Source organism: Scyliorhinus torazame, chromosome 15, assembly GCF_047496885.1.
Source record: "Scyliorhinus torazame isolate Kashiwa2021f chromosome 15, sScyTor2.1, whole genome shotgun sequence".
NCBI classification, from domain to species: Eukaryota; Metazoa; Chordata; class Chondrichthyes; order Carcharhiniformes; family Scyliorhinidae; genus Scyliorhinus; species Scyliorhinus torazame.
Genome location: NC_092721.1, coordinates 22,079,563 through 22,093,635, shown reverse-complemented (window position 1 = coordinate 22,093,635; position 14,073 = coordinate 22,079,563).

Sequence of the window (14,073 nt, the reverse complement as noted above, 5' to 3'; positions counted from 1 at the left end):
GGCGGCCGGTTGGAGGGGGGTGTATGGCGAAGGGTAGGGTGGAGGGTGGGGGCTGCGGTGGGGTTTGGGGGATGGTTTGGGGGCACACAGATGGTCGGTGTCACTCTGCAGAACCAGAGACCAAGGTGGGTGGTCAGTGGTGGGCGCAGCAAGATGGCTGCCTTGCGGGCCATGGCAATGGCAGCCCGTGCCTGGACACCGCCCCAGACCCGCAGGGGGGGGTCACCGCCATCGAGAATCCGCCATCAATCCGGCGCCTGTTTCTTGACATTTTTAAAGGCACAAGTGAACCCCGCCATCGAGAATTCCCCCAGTGGAGGTGAGGAATCGTGGAGACCCCAGACAATACCGGGTCAGGCCCGTCGATGAAATGCCTTACTGTACATGCGGAGTGGAACTCATTGACGCTGCTGTCGAGGCACCTGGAGAATTGTGATTTTACATGAAACCGGCGCTCACCATGATTTCAGAACCAATTCTCCGCCCAATCGCATTTCCCGATTCCGGCATCAGCTGACGGAAAATACGACTCAAATTGTATGCTCATTCGGGTCACCCAGCTGAATTTGCCTTTTGTTTAAATCGATTTAATGCTGATAAGTGAAGCACAATCAGAAATGCCACTGTTCTTTAGGGTTTTGGCCATGGGTGCTATCATGACCGGTACAGGCTTGGAGGGCCGAAGGGCCTGTTCCTGTGCAGTATTGTTCTTTGTTATCCCCTCCTGAATCTCACAGTGATGCCCCTACACAGCTCCAGGGTCCCAGGTTCGATTCCTGGCTTGGGTCACTGTCTGTACGGAGTCTGCACGTTCTCCCCGTATCTGCGTGGGTTTCCTCCGGGTGCTCCGGTTTCCTCTCACAGTCCAAAGATGTGCAGGTTAGGTGGATTGACCATGCTAAATTGCCCTTAGTGTTTGGTAGGGTTACTGGGTTATGGGGATAGGGTGGAAGTGTGAGCTTGGGTAGGGTGCTCTTTCCAGGAGCCGGTGCAGACTCGATGGGCCGAATGGCCTCCTTCTGCACTGTAAATTCTATGAATACATCTGCGTCACCTCTGGGGAAACCTGGTCCCGAGGCTCGGCATCTGACACCAGGGTTCAGCTGAGTCCTGGGATCCAGCAGACCTCCGGCTGCTGGCTCCCTTGCATGTTCCTGCTTCCACCTGATGTGCAACTGTGTGGTGCTCATCAGATAGTGCCCCTGAAGCCTGTCCACTAATGTCCCCCACCGAGGTGTGCGTCACTGCGCTGGTGGAAGGTGAGGATGACAGCTGTAACGTGTTGATGATGTTCTCCTTGGAGTTCTCCTCCAAGGGGGTCTCTTGGGTGGCAGGGGGTGGGGACAGCTCTAGGTGATCCGTCCCATCAGACGGAGATCCTGCGAGAGAATGGGCATGTGGTTAGTGAGAGGGTTGGGTGAATTTGTCTGACATGGACAACTCATTTGAGACAAGTCATCTGGTCGAGGGGCAATACTCACTCTACAGCGCAGGTCTACCTTGCTGTTGGTGACTGTTCTCTCATCAGTAAACCCCACGATCTCCAAGACCCGTTCCTCATAGGGGGCGAGGACTCTGAGCTCTGGTACTCCGCTGCTTGTCTTGGCTAATTCACACCTATTATGGGTCAACTTATTCTGCAGGTAAAAAGCAGGGTCATTGTGTGCAGCATGCTTGATGGATTGTGGGGGGGGGGGGTTGGGTCTATGGTAGGTGGCATGTGAGGGACAATGGATACTCAAGGTGGCTTGACGAAGGGGTTGTGCTGTTGGGTGCCAGAGGGTGCTGAGGAACAACAACGAAAATCGGATGTGGGGAGGGTGCAAGGTGTCAGCTAATAATTTGTGGTGGTGCAGGGTGTTGGTTGGAAATTCGAAGCAGGAAGAACTGATGCCAGGGGAGAGGTGGTAACCTACCCGTGCAGCTCAGTGGAGGTGGGTGGTCTTCTTCCGGCATTGGAGGGCGATCCTCCCAGGCGGTCATGGTGGCCCTACTGCTGGGCCTCCGTCCCCCTCGGAGGAACAGGGTGTCCCTTCCCTCCTCCACTGCGTCCAGAAGCCTTGTGCGTTTGGCATCCCCAAAGCGAGGAGCAGGTCTGCGCGCTGCCACGTTTGTGTGCTGACTAGGAGTGAGTGGTGAGGGAGCGTTTAAAAGCAGCTCCCCCTTGTTAGCAGCGAGACGCCGATATGCGAGTCCAACGAATCAGACGGCGTGACAACCAGTAATGGCTAGAAGCTCGTGTGAGCTCATTTCCGGCATTAAGTACCATCAGATAAGGGCCGCCACCTCGCCGGCGCGGGCGTCGGTAAACACACCGCCAATCGCGCCCTATATGACACCTCAACACTTTTTCGGTTCAATCGCTCCCGTAGCTTTCAACTGCATTTTCAAAATTAGTTAATTGAATTTATTGATTGAATTAAAATTAAATCAGCTACCGTGGTGGGATTTGAACCTATGCCCCCAGTGCCTTAGCCTTGACATTTAAAATAAGTAGCTTAACCTTTTCCTTCTAATAGTGGTTAAAGACATTTCTAATGAATGCATTAGCAGACTCTGTACATTTTTGCTTCATATCCTCGAGGTGATTTGCAAATCAGGTTAACTTTAGGTTTGTAATATATATTACTTTTTCCCATCTTCCTGGCCACCTGGTATTCATTTTCCTTCACTCTTTAGGAGCTAGGTAAAGCACTCTTCCTCACAAAGGTTTAACTGAGTGTTCTGACTCGCAGCACCAACTTTAATCCTTTCCTCAAGAAGTCAAATGCTTTGATTCTCCTCCCAAGAGGAATCAAGACTGAATATTTCAAGGCCTATGTGTGTTTTTAATAGGCAATGCTTGCATGGTATGATCACGTCTTTAGTTTGTGCAGATCTATGGTCACTGTGGGTAAACTAAACTCGTACGGCCTCCAGACAGTTCTCGGTTGTTGTGTTATGCTTCTTCATGTAGCATAAGCTGCTTCCTTGATGCATACTCTGACAAAGGAAGGTTCAGACTTGGACATAGGCTTAACACATTTATTGAACAGTTAACAATTCTCCTACTTGAGTTTGACTCTCCTGCTAATCTTGCTATAGTAACTCAATCTAACTAACCAGTCTGCTCTAAACCATGCGGTGGGTGTGATGCTTCCGATCTGCCCCTGTGTCTCTCTCTGAGTGTCGCCTGTGGAAAGAGCGAGAGCATGTGGGTTTTATATGGGTTGTCCCCTTGTGGTAGTGTCACCTCTGGGTGTCTTGACTGCCCATTAGTCGTGTCCTATTCTATGTATTCATTAGCTGTATGTCTGCATGTCATGATGTCTCTGGTGCTCCCTCTAGAGTTCACTTAGTCCCAGTGTATCTACAAACCCCTTGTGTGTTTACAGTGATACATATCACCACATCAGTCACCTTCTTAGTTACAATGTTTCACCTCGGTGCGCAGACCACATCATTTTCTACCAACTAAATTGTTTGCCAAAATTGTCTTAGCGATGAGTTTGGCCAACAATAGCATGCTGGGCAGCACGGTACCATAGTGGTTAGCACAATTGCTTCACAGCTCCAGGGTCAAGGTTCGATTCCCGGCTGGGTCACTGTCTATGCGGAGTCTGCATGTTTTCCCCGTGTCTGCATGGGTTTCCTCTGGGTGCTCCGGCTTCCTCCCACGAGTCCCGGAAAATGTGTATGTTAGGTGAATTAGACATTCTGAATTCTCCCTCTGCGTACCCAAACAGGTTCCGGAGTGTGGCGACTAGGGGCTTTTCACAGTAACTTCATTGCAGGGTTAATGTGGGCCTACTTGTGACAATAATAAAGATTATAAATTATCACACAGACTCCACACAAGTAGTGTGCACCGCTGACCTATTTGAACTTAGTGTGGTCAGCTCATTTTCATTCGTTCACACTACAGATTGGCTGATAGGTGAAAGTTGGAGGTTTCTGCCTCAGGTGAAAGTCTAATTTATACTCCTGTGCCTCCTACTCTCGCTGCCTGGATAGGTGTTTAATGGAAATATCTGCAGGTCACTGTCAGTGTTCCTCTCTGTACTTGGCTCCTTCTCCGTGTTCTCAAATGGTTAGGATGTAAATGTAGTGTAGTACGATAGATTCACGGGGCAGGATTCTCCGATCGCCGACACTGAAATCGTGTTCGGCGACCGGCCGGAGAATCCAATTTTACGGCAGAATCGGGGCGTGCCGATTTACCAATGCCCAGCCCTCTCACAAACGACGTACTCGAGGAGTACGCCACACGCCACCCTGACAGCCTCAGGGCATCACTTGAGGCCCTTCCCCCGATGCTCCGCCCCCGATGTGCCGAGTCCCCGACGGCGTCCCCGGTGCACGTGTCCTCTCACTTTTCCGGGACCTCGTGTGGTGGCTGCGGACTGTGTTGCTAACTTTTGGTTGGCTCTTAAATCATAATTTGCTCTGTTTGTTTAACCTTCGCTCTAGAGTCGCCAGGTATCTTTATGATACCGCCACGAGGTTCAAGTTCAAGTAATGATCAATAACTCAACACACCAATTGGTAAGATTCAAATCAAAACACATTTATTATACACAGTAAATCGCTACTCATGCATAACTCTACTTTCTAGGCTATTTCTATAACTAACAGGCCTATACTTAGCTTCGGACGGGCCCAACAGGTCAGGGGAACAAATGGCCTTTCATTCAGGTCCTGAGTCTGCAGGATTCAAAATTTGGTATGGACTGGTAGCCAGGTGCGCCTATCTCGTAGCGAGCGTTGACTTGAGACTTACTTTCTTGGCAGCCGCTGGACAGTTCACTCTCAGGGGTTGCTTCGCGTTGCTGAGTGAACCTGTCAAGAAGGACAATTTGAACTTGTGGGCTTTACTTTATAGTCCCCAGGGGCTTCCCGCCCTTCGGGGCGGACCCCGTACCTGGTTCCAAGTGATTGGACTACTTTCCGATCACTTGGATCGATTTCTCCAATGCTGGAGCGGTTCCCTGATCGCTGGGCGGTCCTAAGTGTCCGTTGACCTTCCTTTGTCTTGGCTCCTGTTGGCGCCGAGGAGTCTGGCTTGGCTTTGTTTACCTTAACTGTTGCCATTGTGCTTGGGAATCGCACATTACTATGCAGATGGCTGCTGGTTTCAGTGCTGTCTGGTTGTTTTGCAGGTTCCAATATACATGATTTCTGTATTTGCTAATCTTTGCCTGTGTTGGCTAAATTTCCCTTCAGCCTTTGCGGTTCTCCATTTTAAATCGGGAAGTTGCCAACTCTGGTGGCTACACTCCCTCCTTGTGATCCTAATGCGAAGCGTGAAGGATCACATAACTGTGTTGTCTTCATTCTCTTACCTGGCGAGTACTCTTCTATGGCCTCTACACTGACCATAACTATGCAAGAACATTTTTAACTAACATTTTAAGTGGCACTATGTCAAAACAGGGACATACATTACAAAATAAAAAAACGGTACCTCTAACTGTCCTCAATAAACTACACTCACTCAAACATTCAATCATATTAACTTCTTAAACAATACAAACAAAATCATAGCAGCATTATTCACATTTTTCCTGGCTTGACAGTCAAGCTCAGGATTGTACAATCGCTCATGAAACACATTTCTTTATTCACAAAAAGAACGCAAACGAATGTCCTTTATTATAGATCGCGGGGGAGTCGGGGGTCTGATCATAACCTAAAATAGGGGATCTTATCCTATATGCCAGGGTGCGAGAGCGGTAGGCTCTCCTTCTCCATTTCCTCATGCGAATAGTCTGCACGATGCTGCAGAGTATCGCCAACACTAGTAGGGATTCCATCAAGTAGGACAGGGAGTACCAGGTTATAAACCTGTCACACCAAGATGGTGTGGTGTCGCTTGTTACTGGGCTCTGGGTGCTGTGGGGAAGTGAATCATTAATGGCTGGGGGGGGGTGTTGACGTCAGGGGGTTCGCGTTCGCGCGCAACCAATTGTTCATTAGGGTGATGAGCAACACGGAGGATGTCCTCATGGTTCTTCTTCTTTCTCTTCTCTTCTCTTCGCTGGAGCTTCTGGAGTTCTGTGGGATCAAGCATAGTGTCTGTTACTATCTTGGTTTAATATCTCATCTGTTAGTATGTCTGTCCTTCAGTGCCAATTCTCCCTTTACTATGTGTGACTCCCTCATTTTAAAAAAAAATCGAATATTCAGGACAAGACACACTTAAAAATACTGAAACAGTGCGAGCCATCTGCAGGCTGTGCGATTTACCATCCAAATGTTTGAGGATGTAAATAGCATAGGGTTGGCAACCTAAGGGTCGCCTGAAAACAAAACAAAACTTTTTGAACCAAAAGTGCCGAAATGAGGTACGTATGGGCCGCGACGGGTAAGAATTGGATGGAATCCCCGGGTTGGACGGCGACCAATGCCGTGTGTTCTCTACCCGAGCGTAGCTGACCAGAGGGGGGTCCTCAGGCAGGGTGGAGACCAATGCCGTTTCTCCACTGCCTGAGCAACCCACAAGAATGGGCAAAAATGTAGTCATCGTGGGGGGTTGCCGTATTGGGTCTACCTTCGAACCAGAAGGGCAGTTATGAACGGGGGTCTGGCAAGCTTTCAGCGGTTTCTGCCGATGAGTGCGCTGGCAAGTTCTCAAAGGTTTCTGCTGACAAATAAGGCGTGGGGCTGTGGAAAAAAATTTCCGATCTTACAAACAATATTTAACAATACCACTACAAACAACATTAAACATGCTGCAGATTCCATCAGAAAGGACACCGTTTTCGCCCAGCGGTTCCTTTTTAAAACATCATCTGGAGACCTCAGTTATCAGTTGCGAACAGGGTCGCAAAAGGGTTCTCGTTTTGGGAGTCAGACTCAGAGAACTCATCTTCTCCCAGATGCCAAACTCTCGAATGTATAATGGCGGATAGGGCTGCATGGTGCGATTTGGGATCCATCTCGTCATTTCGGACGAGCCTGAATGAGTTGTCGCGGTGCCAAAAGGTGGTGTCCAGTTCTGTGGGGACGGAATCAGGGTCGTAATGGTAGGGCGGTGGTGTTTGGCTGAGGAAGGTGATGAGGAAGGGATCACTCGAATCGTGGTCAGATTCGCTGGGTGTGGGTCCTGTTGCATGGGGATACTAGGGAGGCGTGCTGTGGCTGTTGTCTGAGTCACAGTCGCTGTCGCTGCTGCTGTCTGTGGGCGTTCCGGAGCGGAGTGTATAGTTCGGGGGTGGAGTCGGCGTTGAGTCCGTGGCTGGGCTGGACGTGTTGGGGAAGGGTAGGGTTATGTTGGCTGTGGGTGGGGCGTGGTCTGCTGCGTCGAGCATGACGTGGTGTGTATGGTCAGACTGTGGTCCATATGCCTTAGGCTGGCTGATATGGAACCACGCAGTCTTTCCGTTGGGGAACTTTATTTTGTCGACGGAAGGGTTTACTTTGTCCTCAATGGAGTACGGACCCGAATATTTAGGTGACAGGAATGTGCTGGGGATGTATATGGAGAACATGACCTGCTGTCCTACACTGAACTCCGTCGCATGTATTGTCTTATCGAAACAAGCCTTGCTATGTTTCTTTCTTGTGCCCAATTTCACTGCGGCTGCTAGCTGAGCCGTTTTAACATTCTCTACCAGTTGTTCTACTGCTTTCTCGTGTGTGAGGGCCGTCACTTCAGGGCTGGTCAAGTCCAATCCTAATAAAAACTCTGTGCCTTTCATGGGGCGTCCGGTCATGAGGGTGTGTGGGGTGTAACCTGTAGATGTTGAAACCGTATTTCGCAAAAGCATCAGCGCAAAGGGGAGGACTGAATCCCAAGTGGTGTTGTTTTGCTGGACTATTTTTCTGAGGGTGGATTTTAGGGTCCGATTCATGCGCTCCACGATACCACTGGACTGGGGGTGGTATGCGATGTGGAATTTTTGGGTAATGCCAAATATCGTGAGGACATTCTTCATGACACGTCCTGTAAAATGGGAACCTTGGTCGGATTGAATGCTGTGGGGGAGTCCCCATCTCATAAAGATGTGGTGGGTTAAGATCTTGGCTGTGGTCTTTGCCGTGTTCGTTCTGGATGGAATGACTCTACCCATTTTGTAAACGTGTCTATCAGAGCGAGTACATACTTATAACCATTCCTGCAAGGGGGCAATGGTCCTATAAAATCAATCTGGAGGTTACTCCAGGGCCATTAACGGGGCGGGTGTGACTAAGTTGAGCTTTCTTGGCGTATCTGTCCGGATTGTTCTGGGCACAGATAAGGCAATTCTCAACGTAGTGCGTTACGTCTACTTTTAAACTGGGCCACCAACAGAGCTGCCAGGTGGGCTGTAGTGGGATCAATTCCCTGATGTCCATGACCATCATGGAACAAACAAATGAGCTGATTCCTGTCCTGTTCAGGAACCACATAAAGGGTGTCTTTTAACACCACACCGTCATGTGTGGTCAGAGCATTTTTAAATCTATCATAGGGTGCTGGAATCTTCCTTTTAAAATCTCCCTGAGATTGCTGTCTTGCTTCTGGGCCTGTACTAAATCCTCGATATTAGTCTGTGAGACCTGAACTGCATTCACTGGTGCGCTCTCGGGGGGTGTCCAAAAATATCCGTGCCTGGAACCTGCTTTTACCAGTGCGTCGGCTTTTACATTTCCAGGGGGGGAGGAACGGTGGTGACTTCGAACTTTAACGATTCCGAATGTCCTGTCTGTGCTTTTTCTAAAATGTGACAGAGCAATGGGGCTGAAGGGAAGGGTTTTTTGTCTGCAGAAACAAATCCTCTTGGTTTCCACAGGGGTAGGAATTCTGTAAGGCTGTTGCAGACATAGAGGCTGTCCGAGTATATGTCTGCTGGGCTGGGGAAGGAATCTGGATGATCCACAATGTACGCAACGACTGCTAGTTCTGCCGCCTGCGTGCCTAAGTGGCCTGGTAGCTTTATTGCGATTTCTTCTAGGGCGCGTCCCTGCGCGTCCTCGACATAAATGCCGCATCCTGTAATGCGCTTCCCTTCTAATACTGTGGAAGATCCATCCACATATATTCTTAAAGGTTCACACGTGTCTGTGTGCTGGGGGCTCTGGGGTGAACTACCTATCTTTCTGGGGGGGTGTTTTCACAGTAACGGGGCCTGTGTTGTGGTCTGGTGAGATGATTTCACATTCATGGGGGGTGCCTGGGTACTGAAGGTTATCGGCTAACAAAGTGTGGGTGTTGGTCCTTTTAACAGTGATGTCCCGTCCCTGCAAAAGAAGGGTAATCTGACTAACTGTACCGTCCTTGAGTCGTCCGTCAAGTAAATTTGGGTAAGGGTGTGTTCTGTGAGGATTGTGATGGGATTTAGTCTGGTTATGTAAGAAAAATACTGAACTGCCCAGAAAACTGCGAGCAGGTGCCTTTCACAGGCCGAAAATCCCTGCTCCACAGGATCCAAAAGTCTGGAGGCGTAAGCCACGGGTCTTAATTGTTCGTGCCGTTCCTGGAGGAGCACGGCCGAAAGGGTGCGGTCGGTGCTAGCTATCTCTATAGCATTGGGGGCAAAGCAGGTCTGGAACTTGTAGTGCGGGGTCTGCAATGAGGGCTCTTTTTAAAGCATCCACAGCATCCGTATGCTGCGGAAGCCATTCCCAAGGGGCTCCTTTCTTTAGGAGTTCCGAGAGGGGTGCTGCCTTGCTGGCGAAACCGTCAATGTGGTTTCAGCAGTAGCCTACCAGTCCTAAAAACAACCGGAGGGCTGAAACATTCTGGGGAAGGGGCAATTTGGCAATCGAGTCAATTCTTTTGTGCTCGATCTTGTGTTTACCGTGCGTGATAATTGTACCCAAATATATCACCTTGTTTTCCAAAATCTGGGCCTTTTTGGGGTTTACTTTGCAACCAATTTCTTGTAGGAGTGCTAGGAGTTCGGATAGAAGCTTGATGTGCTCTGCCTTGGTGTCTGTCTGCAGTAATAGGTCGTCCACATACTGGACCAGACATTCGGGGCGAGAAAATTTTGACAAACAATTTGCCAGCTGTCGGTAGAAAATGGAGGGGGAGTTGTGGAATCCTTGTGGAAGGCATGTCCACATGTACTGCTGATTTTTAAAAGTGAAGGCAAATTTGTATTGGCACGCTTTTGCCAATGGAATGGACCAGAATCCATTACTGACGTCCAAAACCGTAAAATATCGTGAGTTGAGTCCCTGCTTGAGCATGGTCTCGGGACTTGTGGCCACCGTGGGGGCTGCTGCGGGGCTGACTTTGTTGAGTTCCCGGTAATCGATGGTCAGTCGCCATGATCCATCGGGCTTTCTCACTGGCCAAATCGGGGCATTATTAGTGGAGGCTACTGATCTGAGTACGCCCTGCTCTAATAAGCTGTTTTTGCGATTTCTCCCTCTGCCTCTTGGGGAAATCCGTATTGCTTTTGGGATCTAGGGTCAGGTCCTATGATTTGAACGGAACCAGTCATCTGGCCACAGTCGTGTTTGTGGGTCGTGAATGCTGTCCTGTGCTTCTGCAGAACTGCCCTAACCTGCTTGTCTGTGCTAATTGTGGTTGGGTCAAACCAAAATTCGCCGACTGCGCTAATCTTGTTTGCATATTCTCCTATTGTGAGTGTTGCGGGGGCTCTTGCGGATTTTGCCATTCTCCAGCCATATTGATTGACTGGATCGAAGGACAGATTATGGGAATTCATAAAATCTATGCCTAAAATGTGTTCTGCTGTGTGGGGTAGATCGACTAAAACTATGGGGAGCTTGGTGGTGATGTTGCCGATTTGAATGGGTACAGGGGCTGTGATGTGTCCCTGCTGTGAGTGGCCTGTAAAGTCGCTGAGGGTGATGGTGGCTGTAGTGGGCCACGTGTCCTTTTGAAACATGATGGAGGAATTGATTGTTGTGCGGGACCCTCCTATGTCCCACAGAAACTCGATGGGCTGTCCCCGTATCTTTGCTGCAACTACTGGTCGGCCTGACCTATCCCAAAGGGTGTCGCAGACCCAAATGGGGGAGCCCGAACACCGTCAGTCCGTTCCGTTCAGGTCCGTCTGATCTGAACGGGTGCTAACGCTATGTATTGGCTTCGTCCTGGTTTATTTAGAGTGCCTGTCTGCTGGGCTCTCTGTTGCTTTTGTGGGGCATTGCACTCTCGTGCAAAGTGTCCTAACTGTCCACAGTTGTAACACTCCTGTAGCTTTTGTGGGGGGCTGTTCCTGCCTTCATTCACCCATGCGGGGTTCTGGTGTGCCTTAACTGTGTGTATGTCTGCTTCTGCCTGCTGTTCTTCGGGATTTTTGTTCGTGGGTTTGTTTTGAACAGATTGCTCCCAGGCGCGGGACAATCTTTTTACAACCCATTTCTCATTATGAGCCTCCTCTGAGGGATCATAATTTGTACAGGCTTTTTGTCCTGTTTCTGTGGCATGGGAGATAAGGGTACGGGTCCATTTGGCCATGTTGTCTGGGGACAAATGGGCACGGTCTAAGTCTCCGAAAACTGCTGCAAAATGGATCCACAAGCATCCAGCAAACGCTGTGGGGAGCTCGGCTTTCTTTTGCCTTCACTTATTGAGGCCTTCTATGGGGTCACCCCTGTTATACCCAATCGCGTCTAGGATCGCGGTATGCATTTCTGCAAGGGTGCCTCCTCCTACATTCTGTGGGTTGGGAAGGTCTGCTACGACAGAAGGATCTAAACTCAAAACGGGGAGCCTTACTTGCTCACGCTCATCCAGGCCGTACATGGTAGCCTGCTGCTTTACTGTAGCAAAGAAGTGGTGGGGGTCTGAGGTGGGGAGGAACGGTGTGATTTTCTCGCAAACGTCCCGTAATTGGTTCACGGTTAAGGGGGTCGTGTACAGGAATTCCGTGTCGTCCGATGTGACTGTGCGGTAGGTGGTTACTGGATTCATTGGTGCCTGAACTATCTGCTCTGTGGGGGGTTGGGGCGCTTTTCTCTTCTGGGCCTTTACCCTGCGCACATGTTCCCTGAACATATCTCTGCGCTGTCTCACTCAATTCTAACCAATCAGGGCCGTCTTCCTCATCTAACTGTGATCCAAAGGTTTCCTGGAATCCTTTTTGAACTGAAAGCAGAGATTGCAGTTCTGCAATCTGCTCCCGGCACTTTGCGTGGTCTAATGAGCTTTGTCTTTGCTCCGTGGTGGCAGCATGGAGTGCTCTTAACGCTACCTTCAGGTCACTACACTGCCTCTGCAATGCCTCTACCTGCTTCTCTGTTTCCTCTCGTACCAGGACTGCACGTTGCGTGTCCTGATAGGCCTTTTCGTACTGGGATTGGAAGCAGGTAGCTTAAGTGCGCCAGACAAGGCTGGTATGCCAACTTGGCATCATCCACCTCTCCATCTTTTGCTGCTAACTTCCTCCTTAATTCTAGGTTCTCTTTCTCTATCTCGCTCACATCGACCTGACTCATTCGATGTACTCCTTCTATCTCTTTTCGGAGCGTCCGAACGACCACCTCTGTGCCTCGCAATTGTGTCAAACAGGACATGATTGCCATCGGCTTGCAAGCTTTTCCTAAGCTCTTCTTGTGAATCTAGCTCAGGTTCTCACACCAAGTATGTCCTATACTCCCGGGACCTGCTTCCTCATTTTCACAGAATTCGCTCCATAGGGGCCATCCTTTCCCTTTGAGGTACTTTCTGATTTCCTCTTCTCAAACGGGGCACTGTCCTACTCTACTGCTGGTCGCTGTGATCACAAATTCCTTGGGGTTCATGAGGCGTTGCGTTGCCTGCATTGCCATCTATCCTCTCTGAATACTTCTCTTAAAATTTGGAACACGGGGTACTAAGGCGGCGCTGTAATTATGAAAATGAAATGAAAATCGCTTATTGTCACAAGTAGGCTTCAAATGAAGTTACTGTGAAAAGCCCCTAGTCGCCACATTCCGGTGCCTATTCGGGGAGGCTGTTACGGGAATCGAACCGTGCTGCTGTCCTGCCTTGGTCTGCTTTCAAAGCCAACGATTTAGCCCAGTGTGCTAAACAGCCCCTAATTATGGGTACGGCTCTCGCTATTTTCCGAAATACAAACTCCCGACAGTTTTGTCGCAACAAAAATCTATCAGTATTACCTTATAGCCCTGTTAGTTACGGATGCATTAACACACGTCCGAATTATGAGGATTGATCCAGAATTGCTTGAACACTTGTGGTTTTTCTGTTCCCAATTGGATTTCTAATTCAAATTTTGGGTTCTCCCGGAGTGGTTAAGCCACTTCTAGATCGGGTCCCGTCAGGATGTTGCCAGTAATATGTTGCTAACTTTTGGTTGGCTCTTAAATCGTAATTTGCTCTGTTTGTTTAACCTTCCCTCTAGAGTTGCCAGGTATCATTATAATACCGCCACGACATGCAAGTTCAAGTTATGTTCAATAACTCAACACACAAATTAGTAAGATTCAAATCAAAACACATTTATTATTCACAGTAAATCACTACTCATGCATAACTCTACTTTCTAGGCTATTCCTATCACTAACAGGCCAATACTTAGCTTCGGACTGGCCCACCAGGTCAGGGGAACAAATGGCCTTTTGTTCAGGTCCTGAGTCTGCAGGATTCAAAAGCTGGTATGGACTGGTAGCCAGGAGCGCCTATATCGTAGCGAGCGTTGACTTGAGACTTACTTTCTTGGCGGCCGCTGGACAGTTCACTCTCAGGGGTTGCTTCGCGTTGCTGAGTGACCCTGTCAAGAAGGACGATTTGAACTTGGGGGATTTACTTTATAGTCCCCAGGGGCTTCCCGCCCTTCGGGGCGGACCCCGTACCTGGTTCCAAGTGATTGGGCTACTTTCCGATCACTTGGATCGATTTCTCCAATGCTGGAGCGGTTCCCTGATCGCTAGGCGGTCCTAAGTGTCCGTTGGCCTTCCTTTGTCGTGCCTCCTGTTGGCGCCGAGGAGTCTGGCTTGGCTTTGTTTACCTTAACTGTTGTCATTGTGCCTTGGAATCGCACATTACTGTGCAGATGGCTGCTACATTACTATGTAGATGGCTGCTGGTTTCCGTGCTGTCTGGTTGTTTTGCAGGTTCCAATATACATGATTTCTGTATTTGCTAGTCTTTGCCTGTGTTGGCTGAAGTTCCCTTCAGCCTTTGCGGTT